The sequence below is a fragment of the Myxocyprinus asiaticus genome, chromosome 25 (genome assembly GCF_019703515.2).
Source record: "Myxocyprinus asiaticus isolate MX2 ecotype Aquarium Trade chromosome 25, UBuf_Myxa_2, whole genome shotgun sequence".
Classification (NCBI taxonomy): domain Eukaryota; kingdom Metazoa; phylum Chordata; class Actinopteri; order Cypriniformes; family Catostomidae; genus Myxocyprinus; species Myxocyprinus asiaticus.
In genome coordinates, this window is record NC_059368.1 from 25,232,296 (window position 1) to 25,251,631 (window position 19,336).

The window sequence follows — 19,336 nt, forward strand, 5'->3', positions numbered from 1 at the left end:
ATTAATATATTATATACATAATATTTTTACCATGTGCATACGGTTTTTAACCGTAGATTCTAAATTCTTACGGATAATTCTTCTGTTATATTATTCATAATGTTATGAATAATGAGCTGAATAATAATAAAAAAATAACAGTGGTTATACATTACCTATAGCGCTCATTGCAAGATCTGCCCCACTTATTTCTGAGGTCACGAGCCGCTTCTGCTCACAATATGAACACGATGATTTTAATGTATTCCAGAGTGAATGGATGACTCTCTTTTCTGTGTGCACGCACTGGCTCATGATACGTTGTTTTCAGCGATTTCTGAGCACCTCCCACTCATTGTGAAAGCAAAATACAGCAGACTCACACATTCGTGCAACTTTTAACATTTATAACCACTACAATTTATCATACAAATCGAATGACAGACACCATATCACAGAAAAGGAGGAGATGATAACTTTTTATTAGATTTGTAAAGAAGAGCATTGTGAACGGTCAAATACACACTGCACTTTCCGTCAAAATAAAAGCTCCAATTGCAGGTGAAGATTACATAATATACTTCTATTGTATAAAACAAATCTAATCCTAAAATAATAATAATAATTCATTATTATATTATAAAAATAAACTTGACTGGACCACAATAATAGTTCCGTATTATAATCATAACTGGGTAACCAAACGGGGTTAAAAAAAAAAAAAAAAGTGTGTGTGGACTATTAAATTTAGCAAAATATTCACACAAATGATTTTGTATAAATATAAGTAAATACATTTGCTTTTTGATTACTTTGTATTGTTGTGTATTGGCGCATATAAATGACAATGAAAAAAATATTGTTCTTCATTCATTAAGTGAAACACTGGAAAACATATTTTTAATTTGATTTTTACTTCATTAATTAAACATTTGAAATTGACGGTTGAAATTATGGTTTCTCCGATTAAGAAAATATCACTTTAAGCCATTTCAGAGCAGACATAATTATACAAATATATATTGAATATTGTCAATAGGCTGAAAAATATCTTTTTTTTTTTTTTTTTTTTTGTAGCCATGTCGGCCAGCCCTAATTTGTCAATCTGTAAATAACAACCTACATTTCGGTCTGTTTCTTGTACAAACCTATCATATGGCTTCAGAAGATGTAAAATAGCACACAAGTCGTATGGACTACTTTTATGGGTGCTTTAATGGTGTTTATCTTAGGAGCTTGACAGCCCCTGGTAACTATGAACTGTTGTTGTATAGCAAGAGCTGCATAACGAATCTTTAAAAACATGCTCCTTTTGTCTTCCATGGAACAAATAACAGCATACCGGTTTTGAACAACATGAGGGTGAGAAAGTAATGTCAGAATGTTCATTTTTGGGTGAGTTATTCCTTCAAAACTGAAGACAAAAACTGACAGTGGAATGGAATCCTAATATGCCATTACACGGCACAGTCTCGTAACGATTGTGTGTCATTCATTTGTGACTCTCTGAATAACAAAATCTCTTGTTAGAATAAAAAAGATTAGGGTGTCAATATGTTTGTGTATTAGAGGATTCATAGGTTTGTGTACCAGTAAGATGTGTGAAAGTATTCTGAGAAACGGGAAATCTGTTGTGGGTGTGTGTGTGTGAGAGAGAAAGGAAACCTCATCTGTTAGCGTGTGGCAAGAGAGAGAATAATTTGTTTGTTACAAGCTTGTTTTCTGGTTTTAACCAAGTGCTTTAGGCGGATCTGGTGTGGCTGATTTTGGCAGAATAGGTAAATGTGTCACCCTCTCCAACTACTGACATCATTGTGATCTTGTGATCCCCAAAGACCGTTTCATGAATGCTTCAGTGGTTTTGTTTTACCCTGTTTCCCCTCAGTCACTTCTCTTTTATTTTTCCTTCCCTTCTTGATCTCTTGCTCTTTCACGCTAACTTTGTGTCTACCTGATCTTCCATCTCGCCTAAGATTGGTTGAGAGTTTTTATGCCTTGCTTTGCTTTTCATTGGCTCTTGGTTATTTGTGCTGTAGCTCGCTGATTTGCTGATAGAGAGTCTGTAGTGACTCGTGATTGGCTGCAGCTGCGGCTGCCTGTTGAGCTGTGATCATGTCACAGTGGAAGTGAAGAAACAGCGAAGCAAAAGTAGGTCACTGGGTCAGCGAAGCATCTACTGACATCACGGTTACAAAAGCATTGCTCAGCCTACTGCTAACACCACAAGCACTCTGCAGGAAGTGCTGGGGACTGTCTTCCTTCCCCTCTCTCTTTTATTCTTTTGCTTTTATGTCTCTTTTTATCCCCCCCCACCCCCCATTTGTTTTTCACAAGCCGCCCTTCTCATTTTTTTCCTTTAGGCCTTGTTATCCTTTTCTCTCTCTTGTACCCTCTGCTGCATGATTACATATCTTGCTTTTTGTCTAATCTTTTGCTAAATTGTTTGCTTATCTCAGTAAACAAAAATAAATTGTCTATCCTTCATCATACCTGAAAACATTTCTGTTCCCTCCTCCACTGTCTCTAGCTTGCCTCCACATGTGCCCTTCTCATGTTTTTCTGAGGAATTCCCTCTACAAAGGAATTCCTTGTATTCTCAGTCATGTATGTGCAAATGTATGTTTTTTTTTATTGTTGAGTTTAGAAGGAAAGGTTTGAGGTACAGAGACAGAGGATTCATTTTTCCCTCATTTTGCTGTGAATTGTCTCTAGTGAAGCAATTCTGCTTGTTAAAATGTCTTGGTTTTAGAGTTATTTTGACTTCTACAGTGGGGTCCAAAAGTCTGAGACCACACTGACAGTCTGATTAAGATTTAAGATATTTAACAGTATGCTTGCATGCACTTTAAAAGCTTGATATCAGTCTGACCAAAACAATAATTAATCTTTTTAAAATGTCAAGTAAGCACTTTAGTCCTACTGAAATCGTATCAGTCCGATTTTTGCGACGTTAGACAAACAGAAGTAGATAATGCGATTGTAGCTTAGCTTCGTTCAGCATCCATTAATAGGACCAAAATTGGACTCTGCATTGTGTGCTTATGCTGCCTGCACATGCTATCAGAATTATCATGAATACAAGTTTCCTACCCTTAAGTCGTAATTATGACTGGAAAAATCTGAGATGATTTTGATTCTCGAGTTTTGGAGTTGGGAGGAGATCTAAGCATCTATTATAGGGCTGTCGATTTAACGCATTAATTTGGTGCGAAAATATAAAAAAAGAACATATATATTTATAATATATGTAAATTTATAATTATGCAACTTCTACTTCTATGCTACTTCTAATTATTAAATCATTATATATTAAATTATTGTTATAGGGCCTTTCTCAGCAAATGTTTATGTATGTTATAAATTGTGATTAATCCGATTAATATCCCGTAATTTATTCGGGTAAAACTTTTAATCGATTAACAGCCCAATGTAAATGCAAAATATTGCCAGATCACAGCTGTATTCAGGCATTGCGGAAGTGTGTTTGTTTGCACCTCTGTCTCTCTTCATTTACAGCCTCTTAATTTAAAGGAATATTCCTCGACTCGTGCCTCCTTTTCTTTAAAAAAAAAAAAAAGCAAAACTCAAGGTTACAGTGAGATACTTGCAATGAAGGTGAATTTGGCCAAATTTTGGATGGTTTAAAGGCAGAAATTTGAAGCCTATGATTTTATAAAAGCACTTACATTAATTCATCTGATAAAACTCATGTATTATTTGAGCTGTGCAATTGTTTAAATTGTCATTTTAGGGATGTAGGGTTTGTTGATATTACATTGGTATGGCAACGAAGTTGTAAAATTGGCTATAACTTTACACAGAAAAGGTTAGTAAGTGATTTAATTGATTTGTGCAGTAGGGGTGACCAGATCTCAAGACATGCGAGTGACAAGACAATCAAACTAAAACTGAGGGTGTGAAAGAGAAAGACAGAAAACACCTTTCTTTTGCAGATCATGATTTCTTTTGCCAATGCTCTGCCCACTTAAAACCACTTGCTTTCATCTAATAAAAAACCCAACACCACACCTCCCGGCACCATGGACCAAAGAGCAATAACCTTTGTTTGCGGTTGAGACAAATCCGTTTTTGTCTCTCCTTTAGCTCAAAAGCAGACACAGTGATGTCTTGCAGTAGGGGTAAAAATTAGTAGGGACGTGGCGATATAAATATTTGGGTCTCTCACAATATGATAATATGCTATTATTTTTGTTTAGTTTATTGCTATTTGAAATTGGGACACTGTCTTTTACTCACTTGTTGCTCATTCTTCCTCATTTATTTATTTGCTATTCACAACATGTCCTGAACCTGTGGGTCTGCTTTACTTCATTGTAGAGCCAAAGAAGTTGTGTAGAGTAAAAATAACTTTAAGGCAATCGTATATCTTGGTTCCAGTGTGTTTCTATCATTATATAAAAATGCTTGCAATCCTTGCTGTGTGGAGGATCTGTGCAGACAACCTCACAAATGAAACAAGTTGTAGACATTTTTTCTAAGCTCGTTTTGTGTTTGCATTTTGGTCAAATAGAAATAATTTAGTGCCATTTTCCCCTAAAAATATGAATGTGAAAAATATAGCTAAAATTAATGATTACTAGTTTTAGAATATCAATACAATTGATTATTGAAAAATTAATTTCATAATGTTTGGGGGCTTCATTGTTTTAAAACCCTTGATTTGTAACATTCAATGAGACTAACCAATTAAATTTGAAATAAATAGTACTGTGCAAATGTCTTAGGCACATTAGATGTTTCAAAACATTTGCATAAAGACGGTTATTTTAAACCTTCTGCTTTGGTGCATCAATTTGAAATATAAAATGTACATTTTCCAACATTCCTTTTGCAAAAAGAATAGAAGTAGAACAAGGAGCCCTACAACAGATGGTATTGCCCCCCACAGAGCCCAGATCTCAACATCGAGTTACTGTGGGATTACATAAAGAAACAGAAGCAATTGAGGCAGCCTAAATACATACAGAAGCCAGCTTGGGCAGTTGCGTGTGAATTTATTTGAACTCAAAGGAATGTGTGGGCGCATTTAGGTATGCTCACTTGTGCTTCTTCATGGATGTCATGTGAAAATGAACCAGCGGCATAACTGTAGCTTATACCGTGTAGTAGCTGATAAGTCATGGTAACTGCTAGCATTAGGCTTATCCTTATAGGTTATCGTTCCCTTTTATAGACCATTGAAATGCCCAAGTATAAGCTTGTAAACAAGAACAACTGACTATTTCTGGCAAGTGGACAAAAACAGTAATGTGTTCAATCATTAGGCTGTATTTTATGAGTGCTAATGAGTGGAGGTGTTGTGCGTCTAAAAGCTAGTTGTAAAGGCTTTTCTCTGCAATATGTGAAAACAGATACAGGAATTTTAGCAATGACTAAATGTTACACATACAAAGGCATTAGCCAATATACAATTGACTTTCTATGAGCTTTTGTACTCTTGATAGAACACACACACACACACAGTGACCCAAGTTTTATCATGATTCCAACATGCTTTTTAGAGGACTGAACTGGTGATATACTGTAGCAGCGCTTATTTTTAAAATTGTATGAATTTTCACATGGGCTTCACATAAGCCTATTACAGAGTTCCCACTTCCCACAGTCATGAAAAACTTGGAAATATTAGAGAATTTAAAAAATGTGATTTCCAGGCCTAGAAAAGTCAAGGAAATTAATATTAAAATAAATAACAAATAAAAAAAGTAATGGAAAATGCAAATGTCTATAACAAATAATATCTATCTATCTATCTATCTATTATATATATATGTTTGTACGTATGTATTTAATGATCTGCACAAAAATAGCTCATACGCTAAATATTGCTCGTGTAGAGGAAAACATAAGCCCAAGTGAAGTCTCTGTTTTGTAAGCAAATAATTCATTTGGATTTTTTTTTTTTCAGTGAATCAGTAAAACCACTTTGCAAATCAGTCTGAATTGTTCATTAGCGATTAAAAGTCCTTGTCAAGTTATCACAAAGAAATGGAAGGAAAGTGGAAATTCATTGGTCAGAAAGTGTGGGAACTGGGAACCCTGTTATTCGCTGTTTGAAGAATGGGATGCTGCCCTCTACTTCCAGAGGTTGCCTATCGATTTCTGCAGTCTAACTTTTCAAGACATTGAAACTTGATAGAAATGATGTGAAGGAAATACCACACCACTATTGCTAAATACAGATATGCCCTCAGGGGTGTGTTCCTTTATAACACGTGCATTTCCTTGGACATGTCTTGCATTTTGTCAGGGTAATAAAACATTATGTATTTTATGCTTCTCTGCTGCTGGTGTTCTAATTATTGGACCAATGCTTGTTCTCACTTTTCCACACTTTGTTGAAATCTAGCTATATTCAATGTTAAATGTTATGCATAGAGACTAGGAGTAATGGAAGAGATATTTATTAACGTACACTTTCAGTCAAATGTGTGGACACACTTGACTAAATTTGTTTCTCATGATCTTAAATCTTTTGATCTAAATCAGAGGTTCATTTTGATCTTTTGATCTAAATGCAGAAAGCGAATTCTTCAAATTTCATCTTCTTATTCTGACTAAATCCTGTTTTGGGGTGTGTATAACATCTGAGTGCATAATACTGTAATTTGCTTATCAAACATGAGGATATCTCATTTACTTGCAACTATCTGCCTAAAAACAGACAGCTATATTTTTTTATTTTTTTTTATAAACATAATATATAATGCCATATTTCAGCAGGTCCTTATTCATAATAATATTTTGGTGTCAACGAAATTAATAGGCCTCTCATTTTTTTAATTTGCAGAAATGTGCTTCGTAGCTTTTAATTGCTTTCATAATGTAATGCATTCAGCCTTAATCCATCGCCTACTAAGAAGCAAAAGTACAATTCGAGTTTTTGATAATCACAATAGGAAAACAGATTTAATGCCAAATAAAAGTAGGCTAAATGCATTAACTACACAAAAACATTTTACAGCATTGTTTAATTAAATAATCCTGTTACATTTGGCAGTCCCAATAAATGGTAATACTGAGTGAAATCCAGGACAATGGGTAGACTAGGTCTATGATAATAAATATCTTTAATATCTTCTTTGTCACAAAACAATATCCTACTTAATAGAATTACGTCATGCCATTTTATCTTCATCTCTCCAAAACTCCACAGTAAAACAGTAATCATGTTTTAAGATATGCTTACATTTTGTCATTTAGCAGACATTTTATCCAAAGTGACTCAAAAATGAGAGAGACACAACATCCATAAAAATTATATTGAAATCAATTATGTGTATTGTGCAAGTATAGGACACTTGATGATTTTAATTTTAGAATTCTGTGTGTTTTGCAGTAGTAATATTTAATATGAAAATAATACAGTTTGATATATGCAACGTTTACTTTTGGCCCACTGCCCTCAATCAAGTTTGATTTTTGGCCCTCTGCTCTAGAATTTACTCAGAATGGTGCCAAAAACAAAAAACATCCAGTGAGCGGCAGTTCTGTGGACAGAAATGCCTTGTTGATGAGAGAGGTCAGCGGAGAAGGGCCAGACTAGTTTGAATTGACAAAGTCTACGGTAACTCAGATAACCGCACTGTACAATTGTGGTGAGAAGAATAGTATCTCAAAATGCTATTCTGAGATGCGGGTTGGCCCTTTTTGGCTGCACGAGGGGGACCTACACAAAATTAGGCAGGTGGTTTTAATGTTGTGGCTGATCGGTGTGTAAGTCCTTTTATACTATAAATCTCCACCTCTGACCAGTCTGGACAGTAGGTGGCGATATGCACAAAGAATGTGAATCGCACAAAAAGAATATGAATAATGTGGAAGTGACAGTGGAGATTAACTGTATAGTAAAAAAAAAATTAAAAAAAAGAACTTAAATGTTGATCTGTTTCTCACCCACACCTATCATTTCGCTTTTAAAGATATGGATATAACCACTGGAGTAGAATGGATTACATTTTCATTTGTGTTCTGCAGAAGAAAGGAAGTCATACACATCTGGGATGGCATGAGGGTGAGTAAATGATGAGAGAATTTTCATTTTTGGGTGAACTACACCTTTAAGATGGCATGTGAAGCTAAAAATAGTTTTTTTTTTTAAAAACGCATCTAAAAAGGACCCTCATATTCTATTCCATTCAGTTGTACTCGACCATACAGTTTTGAGCACTGTTGCTACCTCAGACTGAAAGTCATTGTGTACAGTGTCAATACAAATTGCCACCCTCCTCTAACTGAATGGACCGCTCAATTTGCCACCATAACAAAATCACAAAAGTCCTTTTCAAGTTTGCTTATGGTTGCTACTTAGATTAATGTGAAATATTTTGAGGTCACCAATTATGTTTTTTCAAAATTATGTGACATAATTACTAGCCTGGTACTTGTGCCCATCATCATATAATCACTAAGAAATGGTCATTCTGTTTCCTCCAGGACACTTTATGCCACCACACCCTGATTTCCCAGGGTTAGAACCCCTTCTGTGGAATTGTTGTCAACCTCAAGCCCTTGTGCCTGGATCTCATAAAAGCTCCCTTTGTTCAGTGTGAATGTCCAGTACTCTGCAGACAGGAAAACGTCTGAGCAATACGACTTTCCACTGGCAGGGCCTCACGAAGCAGCTGGCAGGGACCCATGGCGCAGCTGGCAGGAGGCTCCACTATGAAGTTGCTGCGACTGTTGGCCTGGTCTTTCAGAGGAACGGTGAAAAGCCAGCCACTGGCACTGATGCCAAGTGGGTCAGCCGTGATTCCAGTCAGAGTGTGTCAGAGAACACGGGAGAATAGGAGGATTAGAGGCAAAAAAAAGGTGATTTACAAAGATGTCAGATTTGCTTGTTAAAACTGCTCTGCTTGAACTCACAGAGAAGATAGGTATGTTGATGCAGATCATAGATCTTTATTAGTGTGTGGATCAGTGCACTAAGGAGTGCTGTTTGGATAGAAGTACAGTATGAAGACCAGGAATATTATCAAGGTCTGCACTGCTCGTATTAGATGGCGAAGGGAATTTTAAGACCTCTAAATGCCAGAAACAAACTTTACGCAAGTACATGAAAACAGACCCGAGTACTTGGCCAATGCATTGCCAACATGTGGTCTGGTTGAACAAACTAGAGTGCGTTCTTGCATTATGTTGACAGTAATAAACCTCAGTACTCAATGGGGCAAAAGAGTTACCTTCAAAGTCTGTGGCACTAAACTGGATGTGTTATAATTCAGTAGGGCTGAATGATTTGGACCAAAAAATCTAATTGGGATTATTATTATTTATTTAGATTTAAACTGCAATATTATTATTACCAAATAATTACCAAACCCCCACATTTCACAGTGGTAAGTTTTATTTTTGTAGCTTTCTTACAAGTACACTGTTGATTATAAGTAAAAGACACATAGTTTATCTAAGTTAGTCATCTTTTGCTGGAATGGGTGTAGCTGAACTTTTGTCGTCCGAGCTATGAACGGAGAACAGAGGCTTACTCCCGGTTGGACATTACCGGGTGTATCAGAGAGTGAGCAAGTTAGCCGTGGACCAACGTGGATAGCGGCCATAACATAACAGCCTGTAATTATATAATTATAGAAGTTATAGAAGTCTCTTGAGATCAACCATTTTGTTACACAGTTTTAGGTAAAGCCGGCTCACAGCTGAATAGTAAACCCTTACCAAAACAGTAACATTACATAGCAAGTTAGCCGAGCACTACCATGGATTGCAGACGTAAAATGACCGTTTGTAAAAATAAATCCATCTCCACACTTGATCACTATTGATGATAGTAAGAACGAAAAACAATCTGCATAATTCTACACATTTGTAGGTAAAAGTGGGCCCGCAGCTGATTAGCAAAACTATTTCAACAACATTAGCTAGCAGGTTAGCAGAGGCCTACGGCAGTGCACTGGGTGTACACCGTAGCTACAACACAAAACTCAGCTTTTGAACTCTCGGTAGCAGATAAATCCACAAATAATCAAGCATACATACAGGCTGTGATCCTGAAGCGCCAGATTGTCCCAACAAAGTGGGAACTGCACCATCTTTCAGTAGTAACCGTCTTGAAAATCTGGCATTGGTTGTGGTTGTACTGCTAAATAATTAAAATAAATTTTAACCACTGATTCTTCAATTTGTCTGCCTTTGGAAGTCTAAACAAAGAGGTTTTGCTTTTGCAGTGAAAAAAACAGTGTCTTCTCGACACGGCGACAACACTTACCCAACTCTTCCTGGCCTCGGCTATATTTACGTTTGTTTGAGGGCGGGCCAAAGTAGCCCTTATGTGGGCATTATGCAAATGTGTTACATAGTGACGTAGATACTTTACGGAAGAAATGGCTGGACTACAATCCAGCCGTTTCTTTTAGTTCTTGAGCTGTGTTGTCTGTGGGAGAGAATAACTCCCTTTTGCGTGGACTTTGTGCTTTGTAACTTTGCAGACCTTTTACATGCACAAACAGCTTTATTACACACTAAAGGAAAGGTCAAATCCCAAAAAGCATAATAGTGCCTCTTTAAGCCTTTATTTTGGCAGAACACAGAAGGAAAATGTTTGTTTAGAGTTGACAAGGGCCTTTTAAAGCAGAGAATTGCTCTCATACACTCTTCTGTCCACAAAAACCTAGTGTTTTGAGGTGACTTTAGATTTGGATAGTGACATTTAGCAGCCAAGCAAAATTGGAATTACACAAATGTGCAGTCAATAAACCTTGAGCACTGTAAAGATATATACAGTAAGTGAATCGAGCAGCAAGTGCAGAATTATTTAATTAAAACACTTGCGGTTTTTTACGTCATATCACGATTTCGATTTTTTATTTTCAGCCCTATTATTCAGGTGAGTTGCTATGCATACAGTATATTGACTTTAACTTCCTCAGCAATATTCTCATCAAACTGATGCTCTGCTATTACAGTAGATGACTTGAAAAAGAAAACTCTGTAGAGGCGGACAGTTCACACTAATATCTGCTATAGCACCCCATGCTGCAGCATTGAGAAGGCAACACAAACTTGTATTAAATTATGAATTGTGGTCTGACACATTTTAAAAATTGCACTTGCGTAGCTAGAGTCGTCTGTGTTCATGTACATGTAGCATGTTTCGGGCTAAAGAATTAGCGACCATCTGGCAGGAATAAGTGTGAAGAATGTAATTTCACTAATTGCCACTAGCAACACCCTAAAGGAATTTGACAAATTTCGACAAACACATAGTTCCACCCCAAACTCATAGCATTGGTTGAGCCAATGTTGCCATGTTGGGCTGGTTGGGATTCTCAAACAAAGCAATAATTTGATGGCGCCACTAAGCCAGTGTTTACACTTTCAGGCAAGCCATCCTTACGAATGTCTTACTTATAGCTGTTTCTGTACTTTAAACTGGGATAACAGAGGTATTGTAGCATCAAAAGGAATTAAAAAAAAAAACAAAAACAAAAAAAAAACACTCTAATGCATCGCAGTTGACACATGAAAACTCACAGTGTGTGTTAGTGTAACTATACGCACATCAGACATTGTGCGATTCAGTTTGAAGGGCTCACGTGTGTACCTGTTTGCTTCTTTATATTGTTATAGCTGATCTCACGTGAGCCTCTCCCAGTCTAAAGGCGGCTAATTGAGTCCACAGGTCAAACATAGACAAACATCCCATTTCCTCTCCCTTGCTCACCTGTTACACCTGCATGACTCATAAAACACACACACATGAAAACTGCACAATCACGCAAAAATATAAAAAGGCACCAAGAGGGGTTGGATAATCCAACAATCATTAAAAAATTTAGTGCTTATCATATCTGAAATTAAGCAACAAATTTGAATGAAACACAACAACAACTATTGGCCCCTATTTGTCAGCACAAACACATGAAACAAAACAATGATAAAACAAGATTTACAAGCACCATAATGAGAGTTATGATCCATTATCACATGTCCTCCACCTTTTCTCAGAACCAACTTTTAAACTCATAGAAAAAAGTACCTTGGTACAAAAATGTTATCAGATGATAATACCATGGTACTTTGATACATATACCATAGTTCTAAATGATTAGCAGAGTATTTACATTTTACTCCAAGGTATTACAAGTACCAATAATGCCATAGTATTACCATGGTACATGTCCAAAAACCATGGTACTCATTCATATTCATACTGTACACCAGGATATTCGCATGGTACTCCAAGGTACTTACATTAATGGTATTATCATTAGGAGTGGGGGAAAAAATTGTTTCAGTGATGCATAGCAATTCTTTCTCAAACGATTCTGAGTTCAGTTTAAACAGCGGCAGCACAGTGGTGCGTGCCAAAGACAGATATAGAAACAAAGACACACGTTAAGTGGACAGTGTGCACACCTGATGATAAAGGTTTGAAATTCATTGTAGCATTTGTGATGGGACGTGTGATCTTCTACTCACAGAGAAAACAGATGGAACAGTGCATACGAGACTCTTGATACATTTCTGAAGCAACAACTGCGCTATTTAAACCGCATTACTATCACCTGTGCTGGTGAGGAGAGAAGCTATATCTCATAGAAGCAGAAATAGCTCTCATCCTGGACCAGCAACTTCCATTAGTGGTTTAAGTTAAAAATGTAAATAAATAGGCATGGCGGGGGCCTGGGTAGCTCAGTGGTAAAAGACGCCTGCTTCCACCCCTGGAGTTCACTAGTTCGAATCCCAGGGCATGCTGAGTGACTCCAGCCAAGTCTCCTAAGCAATCAAATTGGCCCGGTTGCTAGGGAGGGTAGATTCACATGGGGTAACCTCCTCGTGGTCAATATAATGTGGTTCGTTCTCGGTGGGGCGTGTGGTGAGTTGAGCGTGGTTGCCGCGGTGGATGGCGTGAAGCCTCCACACGCGCTATGTCTCCGTGGCAACGCGCTCAACAAGCCACGCGATAAGATGCGCGGGTTGACGGTCTCAGACGCGGAGGCAACTGAGATTCGTCCTCCAACGCCGAGGCGAATCACTACGCAACCACGAGAACTTAAAAAGCGCATTGGGAATCGGGCATTCCAAACTGGGAGAAAAAGGAGAAAATCCAAAAAAATAAATAAATAAATAGGCATGGCATTAATTTTAAATAATATTTAAATACTATTAAATGATTTAAAATGCTTTAAACAAACGATAAAATATAATCAGTTGAAATAATAGTATTCAGTGAGTTTTTTTTATGGAGAACCATATTTACCATAACCAATATTTTTTCTTCTTGTGGTTTTTAAGATATTTTTTTATAAGGTTCTAAAGAAAGATATTGAAAATTTGTGATACTCTTTTAAACTATAGAACCGTTTATTTAATCTTGTGGATATTCCATGTTTTGTTCACAGCTCATACTGAATGTAATGGACCAGTTTATGTAATGTGACACAATCTGATTTTTGAAAACAGCTGTTAAATGAAAAGCTGAAAGGGAAAAAATAATGAGTAAAAAAATCTATTTTGAAGAAACTGAAAAGAAAAGAAAGAAATTGGAGGACAAGATGCATTGTGATGCATCGAGAATTGTTTTATAATTGAATCGTTACCCTTTGAACCATAACTGAATCGAATCGTGAGGCCAGTGAAGATTCACACTAATTATCATGGATGCATGTCCAGAAACCATGGCAAATATCATGGTACGTTTGTGTAAGTGCTGTATTTATCCTCCATCTTACCATAAATGTGATGTTTGTCCCTTTTAAAGCCTGTACATAGTAGACAAGTGGAAAAAATAATAAAACTTCAGAAGTATATCATGCAGTTTCTATGCAGCAGTAGTAGCCATTCAAATCTTTAACAAATCCAGAATCAGACTTCCCTCAAAAATGTGTCCTAGTTTCTGAGCTGGAGGGAAAATAAATAAAATTAAATAGAGGCATAAACAGTACATAGTTAAAATAAATACAAACAGTAATTTTTTTTTCTTTTTTTTTTTCTCAAATTTCAGATAAATGTAAAAGCAATTATGCATGCAAAAAATCTTGTTTTAGCATTCCTTATCTGTAAGGCAATTTGGACAGAAACATCTAAATAAATAAAATGTTAAATGCAAAAAATGCAAGAGAATACTTCTTTATAAAGGTCATTTAAGGTAAAAAAAATAAAAACATAAATGGAACTTTAAAACAAATTAAGACATTAAAAATCAAACAGAATTAACAATACTTTTATTACATGAATTAAAAAATGGGAAGATATGATATTAAATGATGCAAAATTGAATGTAATGAATAAAATACAAAATATATTAATCAAAAGCTAGCTTTAAAAGATATGTCTTCAAACGGTTTTTGAAAATGTGAATGTTTGGCACATGTCTAAGTTCCATATGTAAAAGATCCCAGATTGTTGGGGCATAATGGCTAAAAGCAGCTTCACAGTATGTAAAAAATTCAGCATTGGAACACCTCAAACTACAAGTTGGAACAAATTTAGATAAACAGTGTGAGAAGATGCCAAATTATTTAGAGCTTTAAAAACCAGTAAAAGAACCTTAAAATAAATCCTGTACTAAACGAGTAGCCAATGCAAATTACCTAAAACAGGTGTAATTTGATCTCTCCTGGATCTCGTAAGCACTCTAGCTGCAGCATTTTGTACCAGATGTAGTTTATTTATACTATTCATAGGCAAGCCAGTATAAAGTGCATTACAATGGTCGAGGTGAGAGAAAAAAGCATGAATCAATTTCTTAGCATCATCCAGTTAAATCAACCAGCATCATCCAATACAGCAGAGGTTCTTAACCTGGGGGTCGCGACTCCCCAGGGGGGTCACAGGAAAACTTTTATTTTGAACGAGTGTAAAAAATACTTGTATCTTGGCACCACCTACCGGCAACTTGATATAAACTAATTACTGCTTATTGCAAGACATTACCTGTGTCTAGTAATTCATTCATTTGTAGTCATTTTAGTTGGTCAGCAGATTAGTCATGGAGTGATTTCTAACTGGTGCTGATGTTAAAAAGCGTCCAACAGAAACAGTCAAATGGAAAGACAGCCAAAAGCAGGAAATATGACGAAAAGTACTTGGAATATGGCTTCACTCAGAAGATGGGGATCCACGACCACAGTGTGTGATTTGTGGTGACGTGTTAGTGAATGAGAGCCTTAAACCATCCAAGATGCTAAGGCACTTCAAAACTAAACATGAATCAATACAAACAAAGCACGGAGCTTTTCCAATGAAAACTACAAGAACTACGTGGTCAAAAATCACTTCTTCAGAAAGCGGTTATGGTGAACGAGAGGGCCCTTCATGCCTTGTTCATTATCTCTAGGCGAGATTGTTTTCTTGTCCTATGCTAGAGAGACTTGTTGTTTTTTGTGTGTCGTGAAATATTGTCATTCTTAAAAGGGGGGGGGGGGGGGTCGCACTTGCAAAAAGGTTAAGAACCACTGCAGTACAGCATTCCATTTATGTTTTCTTCCATTGTGTAAAGGTTTTCTACTTACAACGACACTCAACAAGAAGCATTTGAACCAAACCGAAAAGCATCGCTGTCATTTGGATTTCCTTTGGTAAATTTCACATATTATTTATTTATTTGCAATCGTGCACCCCTACTTCAGACATAAACAATTTGTACACAGTGCAACTGTTTTGGCAAAGATGATTAAATCTTCTGAAATGATAAACTGTTAAGAGGATTCTCCATGTTTGGCCATTTAGCACACCTACACTTAAATGATGCATAAATATCCTGTCAGTGTTGGTGTCCAGAGAATAAAATTAACATACATCTGACAGGCTTGCTATTGACACCACTCTACAGGGAAGAGATGAAGTCTTGTCGTCAGCAAAGCATTCCATCCTTGGAAAAAAAAAAAAAAAACTGTTTTGCGGTAACAAAAATGGCATGCAGCTTTTTTATTGAGAGCAGGCGATTTTTGCTGAGTCATACAGTATCTCCAATTCCTTGCTTTTCCCTGGTGCACAATCACCCTTTTTCCTCCTACTGAGAGAGATGTGTGATGTGGTCTGAAGCCTAGACACTGAGATCACTGGAAACAGGGAGTCGGTGGAGTGTGCGTGTGTACACGAGATCTCCAGGGAAGTTTTTTTCACTTCTGAATCCCCATTCAGCAATGTAGCCTGCAGCCACATACATCCGCATGGAAATACAGCAGTAGTGTTCAGTGCAACACACACACACCCCATTTACAGACGTAAACCATGACATCTTCATGCAAATTACACTGCAGGTCACAGACTACACAAACCAGCTGTGTGAAATCTGAATAACAATGAGAAAAGCAGTCCTGCAGCAACACAGGAATGTAAATGGATCTTTACACTGTAAAGGTTTAAAGTAAAGGTTAGGCTTGTTTTATAAAGCACAGTAACCACAATCATTTCTGTTCTGTTCATGAAGTTTTCATGTAGGCAGATTGGAGTCTTTTTGAGAGGCTTGTGCTTGGGTCAAAAATGCTTCTATTTTGCATTTTTTAAATGTAATAATTAGGGCTGAAACAACTAATCAATAAAATCGATTATTATCGATAATGGAAATCATCAACAATGAATTTAATTATCGATTAGTTGGATATTTGCTGCAAGCATGGAGAAGCTCTGTCAGTGATGTCACTTTACAGCCCAGTGAAAAATGTGTTGCATGACGAAACTCGTTTGCAAAACGATGGAGACAAGTTGAAGCGGAAGAAACACGACCCAAGTTGTTCAGTGCAAAAGAGCACTTTGTAAACACTTCAGAAAAAGATCATAAGCATACAGTTTCATGTGGAGCGGTTGCCGTATCAAGTGCGTTGAAAGAGTGATTGTGCCGTTTGATGAGTTGTTTCTCTCCAGCATGACTCACATTTTACTGCTATTTTCTGTTTATAATCTATACATGTTAAGAATTAAAAATTGTATTTCCGCATATCTCGCAAAACTGATTATTTATCCCACATGCGAGTCTCCGATAAACTCTGAGCAAGCGAGCGCGTGCATCCACGTCAATCAAACCGATTGCAATGGAGAAGTGGAGCGTAATCACTTTGATTAAACTCGTGCAACAACATACTGCACTTTTAGTTTGAATGTAATCAAATGTGCAGCTTTCACTGATGTCACGCTGATGTCCCAGATGTCAAACGTTGTGGTTTAAAGCGTTTGATCCTTTCTCATCATATAATCAAATGAGCACCGGGATGAGACTTTTCAGCGCAAGAGTGAATCTGCACTGCGTTTACAGATTACTGTACTCTATTAAACTGTATATAATGCTGAATATAATGTAAAATAATGCTAAGGTTACTGGTATTTGATCGTACTGATAATGCCAAATGTAATGTCTGATTCCACCAGTGAATCTATACCATGGCAAACATTATTTTACTGGTGACAATACTATTTTAAAACCTACAATATTCATTTAAAATATTTCAAATGTATGTAATCAGTGACGGCACAAACATATGTATCTAACATAATTATGAGTTTTTCAGCTTGGCAAAATTATTAATATTTCTATTCTGGTGTCACCAATGCCCTCTGATGGGCTGATTTTTTTGTCCCACTCCATCCCAGATGGGATAATTTTACTCTTTAATGAACAGTACTTTTTGTTCTACAAAGTTTTACAAATAATGAAAGGAACTGTTTTGCATATGTCCTGAAAGTAATAATAATAATAAAAATAAATTCAAACTTAACTTTTCATGATTCAGGCTTTGTTCAAAGTTTTGTGAGTATAGAATTGTGAATTCAGCAATGTAAATCGCACCAAATCCTTATGCCCTTTATCATTTCTGTTTAAAATATATATATATATTTTAATAAAATACAGGAAATTAAATTATGTTTTTTTAACCGATTATTTGAAGAAATAATTGAAGATTAATCGATTATCAAAAATCGTTAGTTGCAGCCATAGTAATAATATTGGTAACACTTTACAATAAGGTTCCATTTGTTAACATTAGTTACCAACAGTTAACATGAACTGACAAATGTACAATACTTTTACAGCATTTATTAATCTTAATTTCAACATATACGAATTCGTTTTTAAAATCAAAAGTTGTATTTGTTAACATTAGATAATGCATTATGAACTAAGATGAACAAACAATGAATAACTGTATTTTTATTAACTAACATTAACAAACATATATAAATGCCGTAAAAATATATATTGTTAATCGATTGTTCATGATACCTAATGCATTAACTACTTTTAATGAATTAAATCTTATTGTAAAGTGTTACCATCATTTTTATTACAAGTTGTATTATCAGCACAATAATTTGAGTGAATAATTATTAATTTCAGAATTTCTTAGTATTTGGCATGGACTCGATAAATTTGTGCAAAACTTGATAATCCATGTTATCCAGCATGATTTGAGAACGTTCCAAAGAGCATCTTGTGCGCTTCAATAAAAGAACAGAAATCGGACTTTTCCTAAAAAGAGGTTAACATGGTTAATGTCACAAATTTGCTTATTTAATGATGACCTAGAAGTAATCTTAAACATTACTTATTCATTTTACTTTGTTTGAAATAAAAAAAAAAAAAAACAAATAAATAAAACTTTGTTTAGGTTTAAATCATATTTTGAATCCTAGATCTTCAATGTGACTTTTGAAATCCATTGTCTGCACCAATTCAACGAACCCTCTCTCTCTCCGTCATTTCCTGTCTTCTCATCTGTGTCCATCATGAAAAAAAAAAAGAAAAAAAAAAAAAGGTAAAAACCCTAAAAATAATTTTTATAAAAATCCTTGGCTCCTGATTTCAAGTAGTCACTGCGTTTATAGATTGCAGTTGTCACTCTTTCATAACCAAATGGTGTATGACTATAACTGTATGTAGCACTCAAAACAGGACCAACATCCAATTTCTGCTGCTGTGTGAATGCAGCCGTATTGACTTGAAACTGACTTCAAAAGTCTTAAGACCCACATCTTTGGTATAAGGAGTATCTCTAGTTGACAAAATGCACGAAACCAGGTCTCACAGCACAACACATTCTTCTTGCAAAAAACATGCTGTGCTCAATCTTTCTCCAGTTTAGCCATTTGTTGATTCATCTCTGAGGTTTACAGGGGATAAGTTATTCAGCGTGTCAGACCCCTAAGCAAAACTCGATTGCAGTCAACAAGAAAATCACAACACTTCCATAGGCACACAGCCTGTCATATCATCAGATAAAAATAAAATAAAAATAAAAAGACCTACTGTTTACTTCCATCAAGTCTCAAGCGCAGATTTTAGCTTAACATTCATTACATTTCTCCAGTCACTTGGTTGCACCAAAAGCCATATGCAAACACTAGACTATATACTTACACCTGTCAACACCAGACGTGAACG

The 19,336-nt window shown here is 36.0% G+C and overlaps 1 protein-coding gene across 8 annotated transcripts in view; it reads right to left on the reverse strand.

Annotated features, from left to right (window-relative positions):
• LOC127415739 (circadian locomoter output cycles protein kaput-like) overlaps positions 1 to 19,336 on the reverse strand; it is a 91,714-nt gene that overhangs the window by 50,259 nt on the left and 22,119 nt on the right. For 2 of the 8 annotated variants that reach the window (XM_051654611.1, XM_051654608.1), the window contains exon 4: positions 13,689 to 13,718. The exons of 3 other annotated variants lie outside the window; for them this stretch is intronic. The gene's annotated coding sequence lies outside the window, so the exon portion shown is untranslated. Of the gene's footprint in view, positions 1 to 11,557; positions 13,159 to 13,688; positions 13,719 to 19,336 lie in introns of those variants that run through there. 3 more of the 8 variants (XM_051654614.1, XM_051654606.1, XM_051654613.1) reach the window with 2 other exon arrangements.